The following is a 26,511-nucleotide window of genomic DNA, read 5'->3' as shown; positions in this document are numbered from 1 at the left end:
CAAGCCTGTCTTCATTATCTGTGATCCTGTCCTTACATTGGCCTAATCTAATTTGAATACTTTCAGTGGAGTTTTTATTCTCCTGGATATCTGCTTGAATCTGATTCTTGAGTTCAACTTCTTTCCTATGCTGAGTTTCCATAATGTGCTTAAGCTTGTCTATTTTTTTTTGTCTGTGGCTGCTGTAACATTGCTAAACATAGTGTGCATTTTGGAAATCTTTGTAATTATCTGTGAGGTTAATTCTGATTTTATTTTTTTTCATATTTTTGAGACAGGATCTCATAAGCAGTTCAGGCTGGTCTTGGACTCACTTTGTAGCCCAAGGTGGTCTTGAACTTGCAGCAATCCTCCTGCCACAGCCTCCCTAGTGCTGGGATTACCAGAGTTCACCATCATATCTGGCCCTGTAATTTCAGTTTTTCCAGAACCTCATTCAGTTGCTTTGTTGTTTCCACTTCAGAGAGACCTTGTGGAGTACTTTCAAATTGTCCCACTTCGTTGCCCCTCATTGCCTTTGGTGAACTGGATATCTGGGATTTCATTTTGCTTGAGTGTCTTCTCATCTTATTTTCTCTCTTTTTTAAGTTTAGTTCCTGGAGTGATGCTTGCAATTTGACAAGGGTGGGTTGCTTTATTGATGGTATTTAGGACACTCAGGTGATGACTACTTCTCCAAGGTATCTTCCAGGTGTAGCTGGTTTTTGGGTTTTGAGTCTGTTGGAAGAGCTTACCTCTTCAGTTTTTTGGAGATGAGAAGTTGTTGCTCATTTGGCCTGGTCTCTGGTTCTTTGGTACTGGGCCAACATATTTTATGTGACCTTTAGTTAATCTCAGTCATGGATTATCAGGACCAACAGCTGTTTAGAGCAATTATGGCAATTTTGTATAGTTGTACTAATAACATCAAGTGCAGCCTGGGAAACAACAACATGAACTAACCCCTAATTTTCAGCTTTTAACTGTATAAGCTAGATTTGTGTTCATATGAGAAATGTAAAATAAACCAGGTAAGTATATGCAATATATATGTTTGTAATGTGTCAATTTTGCCCTTGGGGGTTAAAATTTAAAATGGATTAAGAAGAGCATAGAGAAGTGGAAGAAGAGAAAGTGATTAGAAGTAAAGTTGGAGGACAAGGAGGATCACAGCAACTTTGGGAAACTGATGCAGAAGACTGAAGGAAAAGAGAAATGGAAGAGATCACAGGAAGAACAGAACAACCACACCCAAGAAGAGGTTAGGAACCACTTTAACACTCATAAAGACAGTGAAGGAGAATGAGAGAGAGAAAGAAAGAAAGAAAGAAAGAAAGAAAGAAAAGAAAAGAAAAGAAAAACTGTCCCCTCCCAGGATTCTCTCTGGGTTCACAGCCTGTGAACACAGGTAGACAGCCTGTGGAGACAGAGTCCAAATCATGGCAGTCTATTCAGGAAGGCAGCAGTTGCTTTTTGTTGGTAGTGGATATCTCAGCAGGCCTGCCCTGAGATTATCTGTTGGGCTTGCCACAGTCTAAGAAACTTCTAAGAAAGCTGGGAGCTGCTAGAGGAAGCGGGAAGCAGTTCTGGGTTCTGAGCTCAGCCCATTTCCAAAATGGCTCCCAGCTAACTGCTCTCCCCACCATGATGACTAAGTCCTCTGCACTCACCACTAGCCAGTGCAGTCAGCCACCTTTACTGCTTTCTTCCGCCGCTGTTTCTCTGAAGAGCCCTCTGGGATCACCAGCCATGACCGTCACCATGCTCCTGTATCCCCAGGTTCAAACAGCTCCTCTCACACAATGAGTCCTCTCTTAGGGTGAAGGTGCTGTCAGCTACTGGCTTCTTTTTCCTTAAAGTTTTTCTTTTCACTATTTCTGTGGACTTTAATTTGCATTTCAGATTCTTCCTGGATCCAGGGGACCCACTTCCTTTCTTATCTTCCTCTTGGTGTTATATTCCAGTGTCTCAGTGTTAGACTTAAAAGATGCATTCTTGTATATTCCTTTACATACAGATTTCTGGTTTCTTTTTGCCTTTGGAATTCCTTGTGACCAGGCCTCTAGACTGATGTGGACTGTGTTTCCTCAAGGGTTCAGAGATAGTCCTTATCATTTTGGGCAAGTGCTTTCCCATGGCTTGGCCTATTTTGTATTTTCCCATAGCATAGTCTTGTAATATGTAGATGATATACTATTATGTTCCCCCTTAGAAGAGCTCTTTAGTCAGTGCACATGTGCTCTGCTGAATTTTCTAGCAGTCAGAGGTTATGAAATCTCTGTGTCTAAGGCACAACTTTGCTGTCTTGAGGTTAAATACTTGGGCCACATCATATCTAAGGGAACCCAAAGGGCAGGGGAAGAGAGTATTAAACCCGTACTTTTCTTCCTGAAGCCCAAGACTCTAAAACAGATTTGAGAATTTCTAGGAATTACAGGCTTAAATTGAGACTGAAAGACATGACTACTAACTGGTAATTCTCCTTATGTATACGGCCAGAGAAGACTTGGGAAGCACATCTCTTCCTGACCCTGATTTGACTCTCTTCTCTGATGGTAGTTCCTTTGTAGAAAACAGGACAAGAAATAGCACAATATGCAGTAGTGACTCTACATCAGACATTTGAGAGTTTTTCGCTTGCTCATGGGACTAGTGCTCAGCTAGCAGAACTTGCAGCTCGGCCAGGGCTTTACAATTCAATGAAAGACAGAAAGTCTTGTATTGATGATGATTATAGATGGTTAACTGCAACCGTAAAACTTCTTAGTAGAAAAGTGTCTTTATGTGGGGAACAGAGAAGTCACTCCTACTCTCATTGGCCTGACTCTACTATTTTAGGCACCCTCAAAGCAGCATATATACCCTACTTTACAGGTCAAAGACTAGTTTGCGACAGACTGATTTCATTGCTCTAGAATTAGAAGGGAAGTCCCTAATGGTACTCATTGGTCCTGTGGAACTAATATGTGGCCCTGTCTATCTCCTAGATGGATAGGGAGATGCATCCTGGGATTTTTGTGGTTATAAGTTGTTGTCAAAAATATCGACAAACCTGCAAACTTACCCTATTTATGATATCAATGATCTAGAAGTATGTTTCACTAGTATGATCATCTGGCTTTTATCTTTGTCTCTTCCCTAGGTTTAGAGTATCACACAACATATCGAGGCCTTGACTAACTAGAATCAGTAGGCCTTAACAACATCTTGACTGGTTTCTTTCCAAAATGAAGAAGTAAAACTGCTGAATAAAACTAACAGCAGCATAAGGGGATACTTGGGCAACTCTAAAAGTTGAATGTTGTGTGTATGTTGCTGTTATTTCTGCTAATATCTGGGTGACTGTTCAAGACATTAAATGACCGGTTAATATCAAGTCAGATTCTGAAATTCCCTGAACCTTCTTCTTACTCTTTGTGGTAGGTTATTACTAGCTCTTCCTGGTGGAAATTCTTGTTGGCTGCAATAATAATAACCTTGTTAATCATATTATGTGATTAACTTAACTGTCATATACTTAACTGTCTCTGTGGCTTTGTCTCCTCCAGACCTAACAGTATACATCTACCCAAGGTGAGAACACCTGGCATCTATTGAGGGCCTTTAGATAGACTCTCCATGGAGTATCTCTGACTGCTGAACACTACTATGTCCCCCCTTCTGCCAGCAGTAGACAGAACAGTCATCACTTCTTGTCCCTCATAGAAGTTAGGGGTACCTACTTGAGGGAGAAATATTATACACAGTTAGGCAGAAATATAGTTAATCAGCTAGGGCTATGTCCTCCAATAACATAACCGTGTGCAGAAATGCATTGTTGAAGGCCAGCCCTCAAGACAAAGAGGAGGTGACTATACCTACTTACTTCCTTGAGAGATGAACAATAATGGTTGATATTCTAAACAGGCATCAGTCATCTGGGTGGGGGTCCAAGACCTTGCCCCATCCCTTTCAGGAAAGGTTCTTGTTCTTTCCATGCACAGTTGATATGTGACTTGCTTCCCCAATTGGATCAATGTTACCTAATGTCTATAATTATAATCTTATTGGATGACCACAGTTTTGTCCCGGCTTATAGCTGCATGATGATTTTGCACTCAGTTCATGATCTTGCTCTATAAACTTTCCTTGAGAAGCGAGCTCATTGGCAACCCACTTGGGACCCCATCTCTCTCTGAGGAGCTGCATCTCTCCCCCTCAGTAACCTCTCTTGTTCCTTAGATTTCAGTCTTTGATTTTGGGTAACACAATTCAGCGTACCAGACATCTAGCAGGTTGGGAGCTATATTTCTCTTACATTATTTGGAAGTCCTGATATCATTCCTATATCAATGTGACAACTTATTTTTTAACTGCTGGTGAGCATTTATATAGTATTAAAATTTTGTCCATTAAAAATAGTGCTGTGCTGGTGTGGTGGTACATACAAGTAACCTCAGCTACATGGGAGGCTGACCCAAAAGGATTGCAGGTTTTAAACCAGACTTCTGGGCGTATGGGTGGGGAAGGGAGGCTCTTCTTGTCTCCCAGCCCACATAATGAGTGGCTCTCAGGAGGGTCAAACTGGCTTCTTATTTCTTTTACCCCCACACGGCCACTGCTGGCTCATGGTAAGAGTACTTGCTTCTTCTTTCTCCTCCAAACCCTGCATGGCTGCCACTGGTTCACGGGAAGCGTGAATTGGCTTCTTGTTTTACTTCCCAGTCCTGCATGACCACTCAAGACCAGATATCTTGCAACCTTGGAGGAGACAGGCACGTCCCTCTGTTGGCAAAAAGACAAAAGGTAAAGCATCCTAAGTAGAAACATCAGGGTTGATGTTCAAATAGGTATCAGGTCATCTTGAGGAAACCAGAAGGAGCCACTAACCCAGCCCCTGCACACAAAGGCCCTGTCCCCACTCGCCACGTGACTCCCTTCCCCACTTGATCCTGATTTAATCAACTTGCACAACCATACTTGTAATCTTACTGGCTGACCATAGTTCTGTCCTTCCTCACGTCCACCTTCTCTTCCTATTTTTACCCACCATGGACCTCAGCAACCCACTGGGGACTTCTCTCTCTCTCTCAGACAGAAGCTTTCTTTCTCTCAATAAATATATTCTGCTCTCAATTTCTATTGTTTCTAACATTTATTCTTTGATTTTAGAGAACAAGAATTTGTGCCAGACATCTAGTAGGTTGGGATTTTCTCCCCGCTATGTGAAACTAATCAGTAGACTGATTTAGTAACCACACACCCTTAATGTCAGCATCACACACCTGAGACCCAGGCACCTCTTAAAAGCCCCATCCATTATTGCATGAGTTTTTGGGGGACATCCACACACAAGCTAGAACAGTTACCTAATTAGCAGTATTCCAGAGAGGAAGTCTTTGGAATTTGCAGGTTTATGGTAGAGTACTGTATAAGTATGTCATCATATAAGGTATGAGGAATTTCCTGAAGCTGATATAAAGGACCTAACCCAGCCTACCAGTAAAATAAACCTTCAGATTCATTGACTCCTGTTGAGGAAAAAGAATTTTCAAGACTAGTCAGTAAGAATTACAGGAAAGGTTTTATTAGACAGAAATTAAAAGGTCAAAGAAATAGAGAAAAAATTGAAAAGATCTCTCTCTCTCTAGAGAGACAGACTCTTATTTCCTGCAACAGGGGAATACTTATGCTGCTATTGAGGGGTTGGAAACCCCAGGAAAAAGTATCCCACCTCTCCCAGAAGGCTATTGGTCCATATTAGAGGTATGAGCCTAGGTTTTTAAGAATGTTTTATCCAACATTTATGTATGTATGTATTTTAATAAGCGTGTGTGAGCACCAACAGTGCAGGAGCAGTCTGTGTGTGGGCTGGTAAAGACGTGAGTGCCCGGAAAAAGCAGGAACAGTGCTATGGACTTTTCACTCTCGGTCCAGGCCTGTGGCCTGCGAAGGAGGCGATAAAATCCCCAGAGCAACATTCAGCTGGGCTGGGACGGGGTCGGGGTACATTTTTTAATAGCCGGGGTCTCCCTGGGTAATTCACGTTGGGCTTGAACTTGTGACTCTCGTTCTTTGGATTATCTCAACCTGCTCTTTCTCTTAGGATCTTGTTCTTGCTCTTTAGATTCTCAATGAAGCCAGTTTATGGACTCCAACCTTCTTGAGGAATCTTGGGCATGGCTAGGTCTGGGAGGGAAGGAACCTAAATTTACCCACGGGACTTGGCCAGGGGTGACTTGGACAGGGTGCGATTTTAATAAAAGTACAGAATTTTTAGTTATGTTTTCTTGGTCTCTTTTCTGTCTTTCATTTCTTATACATATCTCAAGTGGAAATCCACAGGACAAATTCACGGACTTAGCACATCTATGACTCTGAGGCACTGAATGAAGGGGAAACTTGCCCAGGACTGAGAAGATGTGTGACCTCGGGCAGCCTTGCCTAGAAGCTGTAGTCCTGGTTTCCTCAAGCTTGTGGCTTCTGTGTCTGCTTCCCACCTGTCTTTTCCTGGGGTGTGTTTGTTTGTCCTCCTGCTTGCCCCAGTGGGCTTCAGATGCTCTGCACTTGGCCTCTGCCTGGTCACTTTTACTTCAGCAGTTCAGGGGAAAATGCAGTGGTGTCTTAGTGGACCTCTACCACAACCACCCATGGGTAGGAGTTAGATTGGACTCGGGGTCTTTACCTGAGCTACCCCTTCAGCCCTTTTCACTTCTTTTGAGATAAGGTGTGGCTAAATCACTAAATTGCCCAGGCTGGGCTTGAAATTGTGATCCCCCTGCCTCTGCCTCCCAGTTAATGTCATAGACAGGGTCTTCCTAGGTTGCTCAGGCTGGCCTTGAGCTCCAGTCTTAGCAGTTCTCCTCCAGATTAGCTGGGATAACAGGAGTGTGCCTGTACCTGACCAAAAAGCCACTTTATTCTTTATTTTATTTTATTTTTGGTACCAGGGATCTAACTCATGACCTTGCATTTACCAGGCAAACACTCAAGCCACTGCGATAAATCCTGGAATCCACTTTAAACTGTGTGGTGGTGGGTGCCTGAGGATTGCCACAAGTTTGAGGCCACTCTGGGGTATGTAGTAAGTGAAAGGTTTTTGCCTTAGTATAAATTATTGAATATTATGACGGTGGGTTAATACGGCAGAAGGCCAACTTCCTCTTTCCTTTCCCACATGCACAAAGAAAATTCCCGTGAATTCCTCACACTCACCACAAACTCCACCTCTGGCCAGAGGTCATATAACCTCTGTCTGGTTCCTCTCTGGTGAGAGGAAAAGCCCGGCTCCACAAGTTGTGCACTCTTCTCCCCATCCTCAGTAAAGGCATCCTTTGTCTTTCTCTACTGCACTGGAAAAACAGCATTTTGTGCCATGACGTGATTGGCAGTGTGTGTGGGCTCCAGGGAATCAACCCTGGTTTCGAGCTCCCCTGCCGACAAGCTTCATTCCTCTGAGACTTGCCTGTCTGTCATTGCTAGCCTGCACCCAACACTGACCCACCTCCTCTGTCACAGGGGAGCCACCACTCAGTGCAGGGTTTCTGGTCTCAGCCTCTCAGTCTCAGAAGTCTGTGAGCTCATGTTGTGAAACCTCTTGCATGTCCCTTGGACAAAGATAACAGCTCTCATACTCCTTGGGCAGGGCTACTGCCCTCACTCCCTGAGGCAGAGTTGTCACCCCCGATTCTCAGGGATCCCCCCATGTTCTCAGTAATGGCCAACAAGAATGGGTGTGGGGGCCTTCTCTGTCACACTCTGAAAACAGTGACAAGTTCTTTTGAAAAGTGTGACCCAGGCTATTTTTGGCCATAGCTTTTGACTTACCTCTATTTGGTCACTATGCAGAGTACTTTTCCCTGACTCCCAAAAAACACACCTCTGGGGTGCCTGGTTTGTAACCTTGGTGTTCTTAGACTCCAGAAAACCATAAAACCCCAAAAGCTAATCTTTCCTGCCAGGTGGCTTGGCCAGCTTATAAATTTGCCAGTAAAAAAATGGCCTAAATTTTGATCCCTTTATCCTTCAAGATTTAAATAACTTTTGTCATCACAATGGCAAGTGGTCAGAAATTCCTTACATCGGGCCTTTTTCACTCTGAGGATGTGCCCCTCTCTTTTTTTTTTTTTTTTTTTTTTTTTTTTTTTTTTTTTTTAAATTTTTATTTAAGGAGAAAAGAAAAGAAAAAAAAAACAGTGAAGGGTACAAGTTATACAGATTTACAGAAGAAAAAAATGCGCAGTAGGAGATCACTAGTTAATAGATTACATATTGCCATCTTAGAAATAATTGTTCAAGTCACAGAATTAAAGTTTGTAGAGTGGACATTCCAGCAATGATACTGCAAACAGTTCTGTTCAATGATCCATTAGAACTCTGTGATATTCGTCATGTAAGGCAGACCAAGCACTTCTGGCCCACTCGACCTACCAGATTTTCTCCCTTCTTCCCCCCTGGACCCTTTAGATGATGTGGCCCCCATCTTTATTCTCCCTCCCCCCAACCCCAAGCCCAAACCCTCAGTCTTCTCAACTGGAGGTTTCTGCTTCACCCTCTTCCCTCTCCTCACCCTCAGCAGCCTGTAAATGTTCCTTTACTTCCTCTCCTCAATCTCGGATTCCTCAGTCCCCTCAACTTGGGCTATCTATTCCACTGGACAGCTCCTCTTCTTCCTTCCCGTCTTCTCCTGTGCCACCATTCTCCCCTCTGGCTCACTACACTCAACCTCACATCTCTCAGCCACCTAGGAAGCCACACGGCATTCAGCCACCATCTTGTGACCCCATACCATGTGGTCCTCAGCAGTCATCTTGCTGCAAGTCACATGGAGAATTGCCACCATCTTGTGGTCCTCACCATGTGATAGCCCACTGTCATTTTGTGATAGGTCACAGGGCAAATGTCTGCCATCTTGCAGTCCCTCATCATGTGCTCAGCAGCAGGCATCTTGTTGCAGGCCACACGATGACCAACTGCCATCTTGTGCTAGTTCATACCCATGTCCCTTTTCCCTCACTGACCTATGTCAGATAAACCATAAATTAGGTTCCCTTTTCTATTGGCCCACAGACTTAGGGAGTTTGAATTTATAACTAATTGCTATGACTTACATATCAAGGATGTTTATATTATTCTGAACACCTCAGCTCACAAGACAGGGCCTAATTATGGCAAGAGGCTTGAGAGGAAACCAGTTGTAGTATAAAGCAAATACTTCTGAAAATGACCCTGGGCTTACTGTGGTGTCTGAACAGGAGCCTAGCTGGGATTATCCAAGTGGAGAACATTCTTAACATAAGATGTATAATCGTGGGCCTTAAAATAGCTCACAAACATACTAACTATAACAAGCTTTTAAAACATGTCCAAGAGGCTAATGAAAACCCTATGCTCCTAACATGTCTTAGGGACACCCTAATTAAGTTTAGTAATGTAAGCCCAGACATTCACGAAGGGACAATTCCTACTAATTCTTATTTTATTTCTCAATCTGTTCCAAGCAGACTGCCTCAGTCAGACAAAACTACAAAAGGCTGAATGTGGCCCTCAAACCCCACAGGAGACCTTCTTAATATAGTTTTTCATGTTTTCAACAATAGAGTTAACTTTTTAACAACAGAATTAAAACTCAAAAGGAAGAAAAAGAGACACAAAAAAAGAAACTTGCTAAATATCAAACTGATCTTTCAGCAGTGGCACATGGGCTCCTAAAACAGGTAAATCAAAACAAGGCAGAGCTGTGAAAGCCCCTGCTGGACCATGCTTCAAGTGAGGCAAAGAAGGATACTGGGCAAGAGAGTGCCCTAATCCACGGCTTCCTCCATAATCTTGATCCCTCTGCAATTTCAAGGGCCACTAGAAGAATGACTGTCCCAGTTGTCAGAGAGTGGGTAAGCCATCCTCCAATTCCTTGCCCTCACAGGAGATCTTGTTACTACCAAATTTGTTGCTGGCTGATCCACTTGGACTTGCTGCTGAAGAAGATTGATGGGACTTGAACTCCCTGGCCCCCTTTAAGGTATCCTTCTCAGAACTCGGAGTCTCACTGGAGATCTCAAGTAAGACCCTCTTGTTCTTTTAGACATAGGGGCTCCATATGGTGTTATTTCTGAAATTTCAGGCTGCTGTATTAATTTTTAAAACTTTATTTTAAGGAGGATAAAACCATGGAAAATAAAACCAATCAAAACAAACCAGTGTAAGTGATATAGGATTTCAAAACAATACAAAATCAACAATACCATTGAAAGAGTTTTGCCCTAGCATAAATTATAGGACATTATGATGGTGGTCTAACATGGTGGAAGGCCAAAATGGGAATGCTGACCCTGTTGGCTACTTCCTTGTTCTTCCCATTTGACTGATTACAACTTCCTCCTTCCTTTCCCCATGTGCATGAAGAAAATTCCAATCAGCTCCTGGCATATTATAAATGTCCACTTCTGGTCAAAGGTCACATATTCTGCCAGCCCCTGCATCTGGCAGAGAAGAAAGCCAAACCATTGTGGTTGTGGGCTCTTTTCCACATCCTTGAATAAAAAGGCCACTTTCACCTTTTCTTATATTTTGCTTCTCTGTTGCACCAGAAAACTCTAACAACCCTAATGCCTCTTTTTTGGGGTCTGTGCCTAGATCCCCAACCCATCAAATGGGTGCACAGCGAAGGCCCAAAGGAATGAGACAAGCAGCATGATCTTTAGTGCTCCTGGAGTACTAATGTCCTCTGCAGAGCTCCTAACCCTGCTAGCCGGCTGGCCAACCGATGCTAGGCAGCCCATATTTAATCAGAACATGCAAGAAGTTGAGTGGACAATGGAGGAAACCTGAACAGAATTTTGGGACGGGTTCAAGGACCCCTCAGAGCAGCAGATGATGCTAATTAAGGAAAAGAACCCAGAAAGTCTCCAGATGGCCTCAGCTGTGGCCTATCTTGCCCCCTGAGGTGTCTCCTCATTCTCAGTTCAATCATGCCTGGGCCACACCACAGCCCTACATGTGTATGCAGCTTCTCTGGTCTCCACACCTCTTGTCTTCAAAATAGCAGCAGATACCTTCAGACATAGTAAAAATCAAACAGAACAGAACAGAATAGAACCAATAAACACGAAATAATGAGTTCAATAAAGGACTTCAAAACAAGACAGTAGCGAATCCAAAATGGCTACCATAATATATCTTGCTGTCTTTGAAATAGCTGCTCAGGCTATTGGACATAACAAAATCAAACAAAACAAGACAGAACAAAACCCAACCCAACAACACAATAAAAATGATACAAGACTCAGAACAAGATAATAGAAAATCAACAATGGCTACCATCTTAAGAAGGAGATCCCCCATAGATGCCACACTGCATACTGCTATCCTCTGAACAGATGATCAGACCACTGGCCCTGGACCTGCAAAGTCAGTGAAACACCTAAATGCCACAGCCATCAATTTACATTTCACCTCAATAGCTATCATCACAGCCTGTGTTTCTCCAGATCAGCCAGTCACTCATTGGGAGGTGGGGATTGGCTCTTCTTGTTTGCCAACCCATGTGCTGGAAGGGGCTGGGACCTGGCTGTCCCATTGATAGTGTTTTCCCACACATAATGTTGGTTTGCAGGGAGGGCTTGTTTCTTGGTGAGTCCTCATTCTCTCCTCCAAAAGTCTGAAAACTCATGGGGAAAGGCTTGAGTATGACTGTCCCCCTACCAGGCCACTGTATTAAATCCATAGTCTCCAAAGTGGTATTGACAGACAACCTATACATCCTCTTTAAACGGGACTAACTGCCTGAAGTTTCCAAACTCTTTTCTTCACCCACAGCTTTCAGGTAATACCAACATGTCCCACACCCCTTTTGGGTAAGGATCTTCTCCAAAAGCTTAACTTCTTCTTTACCTTCTCCCTCCCCATAGCTCTTGTCCTCCAAACACCATCACAATGTGCCACAAACCCATCCCCTCCTCTCCCTCCATCTCTTGTTGATCCCATAGTCCAGGCCACCTCCAACTCCATCCCATGCTATGTCTATATTAATTTGTCTCAGAGATCCTTCAATCTTCCCTTGCGTTCCCCAATATACTATAGCTCCCAAACATCTATGAGGGGTCAAACTATAATTAAGTGTTTTTTAGACAATGGTTTTCTCAAACCTATACACTCACCCTACAACACTCCCATTCTCCCGGTATTCAAGCCTAATGGGTCCTATCATCTGGTAAAAGACCTAGGGTAGTCAATGACACTGTCACTCTAGTTCATCCAGTGGTGCCAAACCCTTACACTATGCTCTCTCATATTCCTCCCTCCACCACTCACTTCATAGTCCTAGACCTTAAAGATGCTTTTTTAACCATCCCCCTACACCCTTATTGTCAGGATTTCTTTGCATTTTTGTGGACTGACCCAGACACTCTTCGGTCTCAACAACTTACCTGGACAGTGCTCCCCCAAGGGTTCGGGAATAGCCCTCATTTTTTAAACCAAGCTCTTGCTGACCTTACAGCTCTCGACTTCAAACCCAGCACTGTCCTTCAATTCATTGGTGACTTTGTCCTATGTACTCCATCCCATACTTCAGCCATGTAACATTAGCCAACCTACTCAATTTTCTGTCCACTCATGGGTACAGGGTTTCCTCTCTAAAGGCCAAGTAGCTTCCCCAAAGGTCAAATTTCTGAATCTCTCTCATTCCTACCACTTGTTCCATCACTGCAGACCACAAGGTGATTCTTTGGGATCTCCAGGTGCCCACAACCAAACAACAGGTTCTAACTTTTCTGGGTTTAGCTAACTTCTTTTCACCTCTGGATTCCTAACTTTGCAGCTCTAGCCCAACCCATCTACAAAGTTCCAAGGGCTCTTTAGCAGAACCCCTTGACCCCACTACAGCCATACACACCTCCTTGCAAAACCTAAAAGAGGCTTTCGTAAGGGCCCCAGCCCTTACCCTTCCTGACCCTACCCAACCCTTCACTCTGTATACTACCTCGCAGGGTCACAATACTGTAAGTGTACTGGGACACAACAAGGGATCTTCCTTTCAAGTGGTATCCTATGATCCAGCCTGCAGATCAATCTATGGAGAACTCCTGGAGGGGGAACAGGGATTAAATAAAAGACATGGGGGAGACAAAGAGAGATGAAAGCAAGACGAAATAATCCAATCAAGCTTCCAGTTTATTCAGGAAATGATCACACCTTTTATAGGCTAAGGGTGGGAGCTGGGACAGGAAGAGGTTAAAGGGATGAATACAACAGGGTCACCGTCACATCCGGATACGTGATGTAAGCAGGAGAGGATTATGGTTAATGTAGGCAGACGCAGTGACCATAGGAGAGAGAGGCGGGGAGGCAGCAATGGGCTGTCGCTCGGCTCCCTACAATCCTACATGTCAAAACACTGACACAACACAGAACAAGGATGGGCACCCTGTCTCTGAGCCATTGCGGCCACTGTGTACTAACATGGGAAGCTGAAAAGCTCACATTAGGACAATCCATTACAGCACACTCACCTCACTGTCTAAATGAGCTTATCTCACAAAAGACACGCCCTGCCCTGGTGACCCCGTCTCACCTTCTCACCTTCAAAGATGCATCTAGTCCTCTCTCAGGACCCTTCCATCTCAACCCACGAACTTTGTTTCCCACCTCAGAAGAACACCCTCACTGTGACTGTGTTGAGGTCTTACAGATGACTCCCACCTTTTCCCTCACAGCAGTAACACACCTCTCTCTCTAGCCTCTGACACATGGTTTACAGATGGCAGTTCAACAAACACAGACAATCAAAAGAGAGCAGGATATGTAATAGTTAAGCAGAGTCATAGAGACTCACCCACTGCCACCTGGGACATCTTCACAAAAGGGCAAAAAGTGTTGCTCTTACATGAGCTCTTACACTAGCAAAGGACAAAGTCATAAATATATACACTGATTCAAAGTACATATTTAGCGTTTTACATTCCCATGTTGCCATCTGGCAAGAAAGTTTTTATCAACACAAAGGGAACCCCTATCATTATGCACCTCTCATCCTTAAACTCCTAGAAGCAGCTCAACTCTGAAAACAAGCAGCAGTTATTTGCTGCAGGGGACATCAGAATTCTATAGACCCCTTTGCCCAGAGCAATGCCTCTGCAGATACACAAGCCAAGTTAGCCACGCAAAGGCCGTACCCTTCTCATCTTCTCCTTTTTGTCCTGAATACTCTGTATCAGCCTAACTATTCACCAAAAGAACTATAATTTCTTCATAAACCAGGTTACACACAAAACACTCAGGGATGGATTTTCCAAGTATCAAAGCTTGTAGGGAGACATGTCGGTCGGCTTCAAAGATTATACATCAGTACCTCAGCCAGCCCTATTTACATTGCTTAAAACCAGTTTAAGGGGGAAGGAAATAGCTTAGCCAGCACATATCAGTACATGGAAAAAGGGTCTGGTTTAACTAATGCAGAGATAATAGTTCTGCATTCAAGGAGAGCCATCTGGTTCATCTCCTATAACAAACTATACACTATAAACATGGGTGTGCATATATTGCTGTGGTATGATGCTGTTAATTCTTTTGGGAAGACACCAAGAAGGGGAGTTGTTGAATCAAATGGAATGTCCATGCTGATTTCACAGTGGTTGCACCAGTCTACACTCCCATCAACAGTGGACACAGGTTCCTTTCCCCCCATAGTCCTGGCAGCATTAGTTATTGGTTGCTTTTTTGTTTGTTTGTTTTGAGATAGAGTTTCACTATGCAGTTCAGGCTAGCCTTGAGCTCGTGTTGTAGCCCAGGCTGGTCTTGAACTTGTAATGATCCTCTTGACTCAGCCTCCCAAGAGCTGGGATTACAGGTGTGCACCACCACACCTGGCTCTACCAATCACTTTATTTATTTATTATTTCTTAAGAACAGGAAAATTTATTGGAAAAAAGAAATAAAGAGTAGGAATAGCTCCTACGAGGCAGGAGGGGTCTCGATTGGATTGCCCACCAGTCACTTTAAATGACCACTTTACTAACTGAGCTTGTACCCTGCTCTGATTTTATTGTTTATCTTTTTTTTTTTTTCTTTTTTTGCAGTGCTGGGAGTCAAACCCAGGGTCTTGTGCATGTGAGGCAAGCACTTCACCTTGGGCCTCATCCCTAGTTCATTATTATTTATTATTATTATTATTAAGTGCAGAGTCTTGCTAAATCGTTCAGACTGGCCTTAGACTGGGACTCTTCCTCCCTCCTTAGTAACTGGAACTTTAGGCCTGTGACAATGGGCCCAGTACATCTCATTTATACTTGAGGGCAAGATACCTACAGTCAAGCCCCTCTGCAGATGAGCTGGCCAGAGCTAGATGGATCTAACACAGATGTCAGCATGACTGCAGACAAACCGTGACTTCATTAAAGCCCCACCTGCAAGCTAAGTGCTGCCCCAGCACCTGGTAGGTGACGGTGACAGCTGCCATAAGGTTGACAACAAGGAGGAACCACAAGAGGAGCGTGGGGTGGGGCCTGAGTTCACCCCGTCTCTGCTGTCCTGGGAAGCATGCGTGCCCTCTACTAGCAGGCCCACACCTTTTCCTTTTACCCTGTATAGAGAATACAGACATAGCCACAGAAGCCAAGAATCTCAGCACTCAGGAGTCTGAGTCAGGAGAATTGCAAGTTCCAGCTCAGCTTGAGCGACTTAATGAGACTTTGCCTCAAAACTAAAACAAAACAAAACAATGGCAAACTGAAAACACTGACACACTGCCCTGTTTGGTCTAGAGTCCCTTTGAGTTGTACCTTATCCCTCGGACATGACTCAGGTCTTGGAATGTGTCCTTCCCTCCTGATCTGAGGTCTTCCTTTTCTAGACCCGAAGCCCACCTATTCTTCATGGTGGTGGGTTCCTTGTCCTTGAAGCAGGAAATGCGGTAGAAAGGCTCTCTCTCTCTCTCTCTCTCTCTCTCTCTCTCTCTCTCTCTCTCTCTCTCTCTCTCTCTGTGTGTGTTTCAGACAAGGTCTTTCTATGTAGCCCAAACTGGCCTCCAACTTGATCCTCCTGTCTCAGCCTCCCAAGTGCTAGGATTATAGATCTGTGACTCTATGCCCAGCTTAGTTTTGTCTTTGAAAGAGAAAATGATATCATGTTTTAAACTGATAAGTCACAATTCTAGGAGGCCATTGTACCACCCATGGAACACAAGGGTCAGTATGGAGTCCTTGTGCTGTAGTTATGTGGCACCAGGCTCAAACTCAGCTGTGTATCTGACTTTCCAGAGGAAATAGAGTTAGGGAGCAATAGCCAGTTGCCCATTGAATCCTGTTTCAGCTGCTGCAAGGATGTTCCCTCTTCCCTAATCTTTTGAAAGAAGATGTAAAATTGAATATTAGCCAATCAGCTATTTTTCTATTGTCCTGCCCTGCTTAGCAAGTACCACAACTTTGAAATGACCAATCCTTGCTTTTTTTAGTTACAGCCTTCTCTGGCTCTTCTGTCTATAAAATCAACCTCCTCTGGCTCTTAGAAATACTCAGTTCTACTTGTTTGTTTTGTTTTGAGACAGGGTCTCACTTTGTAGCCCAGACTGACCTCAAACCAACAGCTTTAGCCTGCTGAGTGCTGGGATTACAGGTGTGCACCACCACACCTGCCTCACTCAATTCTGTTTTATGAAATGAAATATTGTCTGATTCTAGGTGTTATGATTTGTGTCTGATGTCCCTTGAAAGCCTCATAGGGTAATGGGAGATGAGCTTTTTTGGAGGTGACTGAATCTAGAGTTCAGTGTCTAGTGCTGGGATTAAGGTTTTGAGGGCTATACCTGCCCTAGGGCAGGTAGCCTGCATACAACATATGGGAAGGAGAGACTCTTATCTTTTTCTCTGCTCTTCTTCCTTGTTGCTTTTGCTGTCGTCCAAAGCCAAGAACTGTTGTGCCACCCTGCTAAGGAGCCAGACAATTATGAACTGAAACCTCTACAAATTAAGTTAAATAAGCCTTCTTAAACTTTGGGTGTTAGCATTAGGCCGTGCTTGGCAGATTTCAGGCCTGCCCAGGACACGCACAGCGACCCTCTCCCAAATCAGGAAACTCAGCTGGACGCTGGGGTAAGTTTGGCGCTACCCTGAGCCCCGGGAAATGTTAAGATCATCTCTTCTGGAGCTCAAGGACATGTCCACAACCCAGGCACACTAGACTAGCCTTGGGAGGTTTTGTGGACCAACTATCTTACGCCCAGTGACCTTCAATTATGGGGTTTGAGAGTAGGTGAAGTGAGTTCCAGGGCATTGGTCTTCATCCGGGGAGAGCTTTAGACCATCATCCACAGTGATTAGGTCCCTGCCCAGCTACCTGGAACAATGAAGGTGGCACAGGAAGGCCTGAGGGCCTGACTGGACCAGGCTCAGCAACCTTCATTCAGTCCCAGGAGTCTAGGACACAAGAGACGATTTCCAACACATCCAGGGGAAGCCTTGGAACAACACTTGAAACACAGAAATATAGGAAAATGACAAAGCAAAAACCAATATGCAAGCTCAGACCTCCAGCCCATGCCAAGAAACCTTAGGAGCTATGTACATAGAAGAAAATATATGCCATACACCTAACTACTTGAAATAATAGCAACTGAAATAAAGAAGCAACTCCAGGAAGCTTTAAAGGGATTAAAACTAGAAATAATCTCCCAGGTAAAAGAAGAAATGAGAAAAGAAATGAAACAGATGCTGAACATATCTAAAGAAGACACAGTTAAAAAACTGGAGGAACTAAACAAAAAGGTAGAATTCCTGGAAGAACAATATAAGAAATAAACAGAATACATAAAGCAGATGCAAAGAGATAGACAGGAAAACAAAAATTCCATCAAAAGCTGTAAAAACCAGAAAGGAGCAAAGATAGTGGATAGATAACACCTGGCCACAGAGGCTCCCTGACATAACCAACTTAGAATCAACATAATACAGAGTGGGGAGCCCCAAACAGAGGGAGATGAATTCTCTCATTCCAAGAAGAAATTAAGGCAACTTGCCAACCATCTGAGGTCTCTCCGTGACTTGCTGAGGTCCCACCATGACTTGCCGAGCCGTATGAGGTCCCGCTGCTTCAACTCACTGAAGGCACAGTTACACTGAGTTTGTGGGTCGGTGAGCCGAATGGAGAGCTGAGTTGGCAAGGTACCTACATTGACCTGTGGTGAGTGACGGGAGTGGAGTGATTCCACAAATAGGGGGGCTCCAGAAGATGACATTCTGGAATGAGGCAGGACTGGCAAGTACAAGGGGCAGCAGTGACTTCAGACAATTGTTCCCTTCCTGAACAGGATTGGTGGAGTGGGTGAGACCCAATAGGTTATCTGAAATCTAGTTCCTATAGCAGTGGCACATACTAACCACACTAACACAGTGATGCCTCAGAAGTTTGACGGATCCAGAGGAAAGGCAGTGCAAAGTAATACTGTGCAGGCCACAGCAGCTTGACTGATCCAGAGGGGAGGGGCCAGCATATGCTGTCCCTGTCTGCAACTCACTAGCACATGGCATGGGGAAGGGTCACCTAGCCAGCACGCTTCAGAAGAATTATAACCAACAAAGAAAGCAACTGGGGCCTCCTGGAAGAAACAAAAAGATGGGAAGAGGAAGGAACAACAAAAAGTCCCCAGGTCCCAAACCTAAGAACAATGACCCAGGACAGGTAAATACAAAGGAGAATGAGAACAGCAAACATGCAATATCAGACACAGTGGACATAAAGAAATATATTTGGGACCTCATAGACAAGTTCAAAAGTGAAATATTTAGCCAAATAAAGCAAGATATAAGAACATTAATAAAAGAGATACTAAGCATCCCTCAAGAAGGCACACACAGAAGAAGGGAGGAACTCAAACAAAGGAGAAAACCATTTGGTGAAGAATATAAAAAAATACAGAATACATGAAGCAGACTCAAAGAGATCACCAGGAAATTAAAAACTCTATGGAAAGATGGCAAATCAGCTTGAAAGAAACTAAGTGTAGATTATCCAAACTGGAGGACAATTTTGCAATGTGGGAATATGAAAGGAAAACTTTTTAAAAATAACAAGGAAATAAGCAGTAACAATACAAAGGCTAGAAGATGACAAAAGGATCTATAACTTGAGAATAAAGAATGTGAATAAAGAATCAGGGGTATAAACAGAACTACAAAGGTTATTCACAGAAATAATTAAGGAAAACTTCCCAAACTTAGGAAAAGGAAATGATATTCTGATATATGAGGCATACATAACTCCAGCCACCTACAACCAAAACAAAGCTACACCCAGGCATATAATAATCAACAATATTACTAAGTTTTTGTTGGACAATTGAACAGAACTGTTTGCAGTCTCAGTTTGAATTCCCAATTTACAGGTTCCATTTTTGTACGTTGGACAACTATTTATAAAATGACAAATGTAAACATCTACTAGTGATTTCTTACTGTTTATTTTTTCTCTGAATATATGTATTATTTCTACCTATTTTCTGTTTTGTTTAGTCTTTCATTAAATAAAATAAAAAAAAAGAAAGTTGTAAAAACCACCTCAATGAAAGTGAAGATATAATTTGAGACCTTGAAGACAAGATTGCAGCTAGTGAACAGGAAAGGAAAGATCTTTTAAAAATAACAAGGAATCAGGAAATAACAACCCAACAGCTGTAAGATGATGAAAAGAAAAACAACATACCACTGATAGGGATAAATTAAAAAGAAGGGGATAATGTAAAGAATGTCAAGAGGATATTTAGAGAAGTAATAGCTGAAAATTTCCCAAACATGAGAATGTAAACTCACATCAGGATCAGTGATGCATACAGAACTCCAAATAGCCATAACCAAAATAAAACTACACCCAGACATATATAATAATCACAATCCTAGAAATCCAACATAAGAATAGAATATTAAAAACTGTCAGAGAGAAAAGACAGATCACCTATAAAGGAAAATCTATCAGAATTCACAGCAGACTTCTCAGCACAAACAATAAAGTCAATAAGAGCATGGAGCGAAGTATTTCAGATCCTAAAGGAAAATGATTTCCAACCTAGACTGAGGTACCCTGAAAAACTGCCCTTCAAAATCGATGGAGAAATAAGATACTTCCATGACAAAGAACAGCTGAAGAACTTCATGATCACCAAGCCAACCCTGCAAAGAATACTGAAAGACAGTTTAGATACACTTAGAAAAAAACCACTAAGCAAAGCAGGCAATTAAACCAAATGGAAAGATAAAGATTAAACAGCAGAAAGATATTTCAATAATAAACCAACATGTAACAGTTATAACTATTAATGTAAATGAACTCAATGCACCTCTTAAAAGAAACAGACTGACAGAATGGATCAAGAAACAACATCAAACCATATGCTGTCTACAAGAAACCCATCTAACCCAAAAGGATACTCACAGACTGAAAGTCAATGGATGGAAATCAATATTTCATGCAACAGGAACCCCCCAAAAATCAGAGGTAGCTATTCTGTTTGCAGACAATGTGAACTTCAAATCAATAATGCTCAGAAGAGATAAAGAAGGTCATTACATACTGGTTAGGGGAAAACTTCAAGAGGAAAAGACAACAATCTTAAATATTATGTGCACCAAATTCCAGAGCACCCAGTTATATAAAGCAAGTATTAACAAAAATGAAAAACCAAATTAGCAGTAACACAATTATAACAGGAGACCTTAGCACACCATTGACACCAAGGGACAGATCAACCAGACAAAAAATCAACAAAGAAATAACACAACTGAATCACACATGTGAACAAATGGACTTTCATAGATGCATACAGAGCGTTCTATCCAACAGCATCAGAATACACATTCTTCTCAGCAGTACATGGGACATTCTCTAAAACAGACCATATACTCGCCCACAGAACATACTTAAATAAATGCAAAAGAGTTGCAATTATCCCATGCATGTTATCAGATCATAGCACCGTGAAAATAGAAATTAATGATAAAAGATACAGCAAAAATCCCACAAACACATGGAAACTGAATAACACACTGTTGAGTATTCAGTGAGTCACAAGGGAAATTAAAGAAGAAATTAAACAATACCTACAAGCAAATGAAAATACAAATACAACTTACTAGAATCTGTGGGATGCAATGAAAGCTCTCCTTAGAGGAAAATTTATTGCACTGAGTTCCCACATCAGGAAAAAGAATGAATACAAATAAATAACCTGATGCTACACCTCAAATATCTAGAAAAAGAAGAGCAAGTCAAGCCCAAACTCAAAAGAAGGGAGGAAATTATAAAAATCAGAGCAGAAATTAATGCAATAGAGACTAAGAAAACAATCCAAAGAATCAATGAATCAAAGAGTTGGTTCTTTGAAAGAATAAATAAAACTGATAAGCCCCTAGCCAACTTGATTTTAAAAAAGGGAAGATCAAATTCATGCAATAAGGAATGAAAAAGGTGAAATCACTACAGACTCTGTAGAAATACAGAAGATCATGAACACCTATTTTGAAAACCTCTACTCTTGTAGTTTGATTACACAGAAGAAATAGACAGATTCCTAGAAATATATGAAGTACCAAAGCTAGATCAAGAAGATGTAAAGCTACTGAATAACCCAATTTCTATTAATGAAATTAAAAATGTAATTAAGTCCTTACCTACAAAGAAGAGCCCAGGCCCGGATGGATTCACTGTAGAATACTACAAGAAATACAAAGAAGACCTAATGCTGACACTGCTCAAACTCTTCAATGAAATTGAAAGGAAAGCCATCCTTCCTAAGTCATTCCTGGAAGAAAACATTACTACCAAAACCTGAGAAAGACCCCACTAAAAAAGAGAACTACAGGCCAATCTCCCTAATGAACACAGATGCAAAAATCCTCAATAAAATATTGGCAAATAGGATGCAGCAAATCATCAAGATTATATACCATGGGGCTGGGGATTTAGCTCAGTAGCATAAGCACCTGCCTTGCAAGCAGGTGGTCGTGAGTTCGATCCCCGGTACCGATAAAAATGAAAAAGACAAAAAAAATTTAAAAAAAGATTATATATCATGACCAAGTGGGATTCATCCCAGGCATGCAGGGGTGCTTCAACATATGTAATCAATAAATGTAATTCACCATATCAATAAAGCCAAAAGTAAGAATCACATGATCATGTCTATAGATGCAGAAAAGCTTTTGACAAGGTCCAACATTCATTTATGATAAGAACCTTACAGAAAATTGGAATAGTCTTTACCTCAATATAATAAAGGCTATCTGTGACAAACCAACAGCCAGTATCATACTAATCGGCCAAAAACTGAAGGCCTTTACCTTAAAATCAGGCACAAGACAAGGATGTCCCTTATCACCGCTCCTATTTAATATAGTACTGGAAGTACTAGCCAGAGCAATTAGACAAGAGAGAGAGAAATGAAAGGGGTAAAGGTAGGAAAAGAAGAAGTTAAATTATCATTATTTGCAGAAGACACGATACTCTACATAGAAGACCCCCAAAACTCCATTGAAAGATTCCTAGATATAAGAAATAAATTCAGCAATGTAGCTGGATACAAAATCAATACTCAAAAATCAATAGCATTTCTATACACTAACAACAAAATCACAGAGAGGGAAATAAGAGAAGCCACACCCTTCACACTAGCCACTAAATAATGAAATATTTAGGAATTATTCTCATGAAAGAAGTGAAAGACCTATAAAGAGAAAATTATAATACACTGAAAATAGAAATTGAAGAGGATCTCAGAAAATGGAAAGACATCCCTTGTTCATGGATAGGAAGAACTAATATTGTGAAAATGGCCATTCTCCCAAAACTGTTATACAGATTCAATGTAATTCCAATAAAAACACCATCAATATACCTCATGGATCTCGAGAAATCACTCCTAAAATTTATCTGGAACCAGAAGAGACCTAGAATAGCAAAGACAGTTCTAAGCAGCAAAGGCAAGGCAGGAGGCTTCACAATCCTTGACTTGAAGTTATACTACAAAGCAACTGTAGTAAAATCAACATGGTACTGGAATAAAAACAGAGCCGAATATCAGTGGAATAACTACAAACACACTCAACCACCTTATCTTTGATAAAAGGGCCAAACATGTTCACTGGAAGAACAACAGTGTCTTTAATAAATGGTGTTGGAAAAACTGGCTCTCCATATGCCGAAAACTAAAACTAGACCCATGCCTATCACCATGTACTAAATTAAACTCTAAATGGATCAAAGATCTGAATATTAAAACAGAAACACTAAATCTATTGGAAGACAGATTGGGTAGAAACCTTGAAGACATAGGAGTAGGTAGAGAATTCATGAACAGGAATCAAACCACAGGGGCAATACTTCCCAAAATCAACAACTAACTGGGATCTTTTTTTTTTTTTTTGTCTTTTTCCTTTTCACTGGTACTGGGGATTGAACTTATGTTGGGAGCCGCGTCTGTGATAGCTCGCCTCACTTGGCGGACGTGCGGCCTGTGGTAAAGAGCAAAGCCTGAGGTAGATTACCCCTCCCATTGAATATGTTAGTTTCCTGCTTACCGCGTAAACAACCCGCTCAACAATATAGTCTGCCTGGCAACTGATGATGTTAGCCAATCAGCTTGCCTTGCTTACTTTAACATGATTGGACACTGTACCCGTATATATACCGGTGCCACCCCTGGGCGGAAGAAAAAGCCAGGTAGAAGCCCAGAAGTAAAAGCCCAAAAGGAGCCGCGGAGAGCGGACCGGTAGAGGCTTTGGGGCAGACTGAAGCACAAAAGGAGCCGCGGGGAGCGGACCAGAGGAGGCTTCAGCTGGGAGAACCCAGGGCAGGCTGTACGGAGAAGGAAAATAAAAAGAAAAGGTTGTCCACTACCAGACTTTGTCGTGTGTCCTTCCTGCCGGCCGGGAGCGGACATCGACATTTGGAGGCCTGCCCGGGGACTGATCACCCCCGAGACGTGGAAGTGGACAACGCTCCAGTACAGAGCTGCGAGACAGGTGAGTTGGGGATAAGCCTGGGCTCTGGGTGGCGTGCACCTACAGGGCTTTTAGACTCCCCTCAGGCTCACGCGTAAGTGGCGGATTCCTTGGGCCTCACGCGGTGAGTAACATATTAAAAGATGGGAAACATGTTAGGTAGCAACACTAAGAGCGAGGGTGGTTGTGGAGAAAGCTCTCAAGAGCTTACAAAAGTACGCAGGGTATCTGAGCAGGCCCAGTCAGGGAGCTCCCGAGAGGGGTCCGTCAAGGGGAACAAGGATGCTAAGGAGGAGGACGGGGCTCTAGCCTCGGAGTCGTCTGACTCCGAGGACGAGGGAAAGTTGAATGGCAAGGAGGCCAAAGAGACCAGCTGTCAGGAGCCTAAATCGCTCAATAAGGAGTCGCAGGGTTCTTTTCCAGCGTTGCCCCGCGAATTGCGCTCTGCTCAACCTGGTCTGCGGAGGAGTAGAGAGCTCCTGAGCGCTCCCCGGCGCGAGAGGGAGGCGAAGCCTTCCGCCCCACCTTGGGGGCCGTTTCCGGAGGCGATTCCTCGCCACGAGGCGGCCGCCTGGGAGCTCTCTCCCCTTTCGCCAGAACAGGAAGTGATGCACGGGCCCCCATTTTCCGCCCAATCACGGCCGCTGTCTTATGCTCCGCCGCCGGCGGGTCGGTATTTTTACAGGCGGCTTTGGCAGGGGGGACGCTTGTCTCATGAGGTACATCCACCTGGGATAGATAGTGGCCCCTACGGGATATTTCCTGTACAAGTAGCTATGGGCCAGGGACGCAATGTATGGGAGCCTTTTGAGATAAAGCAGATTAGAGAACTTAAAAATGCAGTTACAACCTTTGGGCCGACTGCGCCTTACACCATTGCCATGCTGGAGAATCTGTCTTCTGGGCCCCTCACCCCCGCGGACTGGATTCAGCTGGCAAAGGCGTGTCTGCCCTCGGGTAATTACCTGGATTGGCGAGCCTGGTACGCAGAGTTCTCTGCAGAGCAGGCTGAGAGAAACGCCAATCGGGGAAACCGGGGGTGGAACAAGGAAATGCTTATGGGAGAAGGTCGGCACGCTGATGATCAGACTCAGTTCCCCGGCGCTGTCTATGAACAAATCAATGCCATAGGGCTCCGCGCCTGGAAACAGGTAAGTGGTGCCGGAACAGCCTCCTTGTGTCTTTCAAAAATAATTCAGGGTACCACAGAGCCATTTGTTGACTTTGTGGCCCGAATGCAAGATGCTGCCGATAAGATATTTCCTGATCCGGGAGTGGCTCAACCGCTGGTAAGACAGCTGATTTTTGAGCAATGTACAAAGGAGTGCAAGGCAGCGATAGCTCCTCATAAGAACAAGGACCTCAACGCCTGGATTAGGATATGCAGAGAGATAGGGGGGCCGCTCTCCAACTCGGGAGTGGCTGCTCTCCTGGCCGCGGCTGTACAGCAGAGGGGACCTCGCGGGTTAGAAGGGGAATGTAAGGCTAAAGGGTGTTTTGCCTGCGGGGAGCCAGGACACATTAAACGTCATTGCCCAAACAATGCAGATGCTAGGCCTCGCCCTAGGAATGAAGAACCATATGTTTGTGGGCGATGCAAGAAGGGATCACACAAAGCTGAGGAGTGTAGGTCGGTCTTTGATGCTCAGGGCAACCGTATTTGTGGACAAGATGCTAGAGAGCCAAAAAACGGCCAGAGGGGGCCCCCTTCACAGGCGGGCCCCCGCCCCAGAGACAGGACAGCTCAGGGTGGCAGCCTTCAACAAGGGCCACCCCTGGGTCAGCAGGTGTGGACCTCAGTGTCGCCTCCAGACTTATACAGAAGGTCACCATTAGGACGGATGGCGTTAGGACCCTAAATGACATGCAAAAGCTATTGGGAGACATTAATTGGATTAGGCCATATTTACATATACCAAATTCAGATCTCAAACCCCTGTTCGACCTTCTGAAGGGAGACCCAGATATAGCCTCCCACAGGAGGCTCACTCCTGAGGCAAGAGCTGCCTTACAGAGAGTGAAAAAAGCCTTAGGTGGGGCTACCTTACACAGAATTGAACCAGGGCGACCCTTTGATGTCTGTTTGCTACAGACTAGTCTACAGCCTACAGCGGTGATTTGGCAGAAAGGACCACTACTGTGGATACACCCTAAGGTCTCACCTGCAAAAGTCATAGAGCATTACCCGGAGGCAGTCGCTTCATTGGCCCTTGAAGCGCATGATAGAGCTGTCCAACATTTTGGCTCAGGACCACAAGCCATCTGAGTACCCTATACCGCCAGCCAGATCAAGACCCTGGCTGCCTGCATAGATACCTGGGCCATTCTGAGATGTGTTTTCCATGGGGATATAAACAATCAATACCCTAAAGACCCTATCTTGTCATTTGTCACTCAGCACCCTATAATTTTTCCAAAGGTTACTGCCTCTGAGCCATTAGTCCCAGCAACTACAATATACACAGATGGCTCCAAGACGGGGATAGGCGCCTATGTGATCCTAGGCAAGCCCCCGGTTACCATACAATTTAAACCAGATCAGCCTCAGGTGGTGAAACTTCAGATCGTTAAAATG

Source organism: Cavia porcellus, unplaced genomic scaffold (genome assembly GCF_034190915.1).
Source record: "Cavia porcellus strain 051 isolate PalLab524CR breed Dunkin Hartley unplaced genomic scaffold, mCavPor4.1 scaffold_15, whole genome shotgun sequence".
NCBI classification, from domain to species: Eukaryota; Metazoa; Chordata; class Mammalia; order Rodentia; family Caviidae; genus Cavia; species Cavia porcellus.
This window is presented reverse-complemented; position numbering follows the sequence as displayed.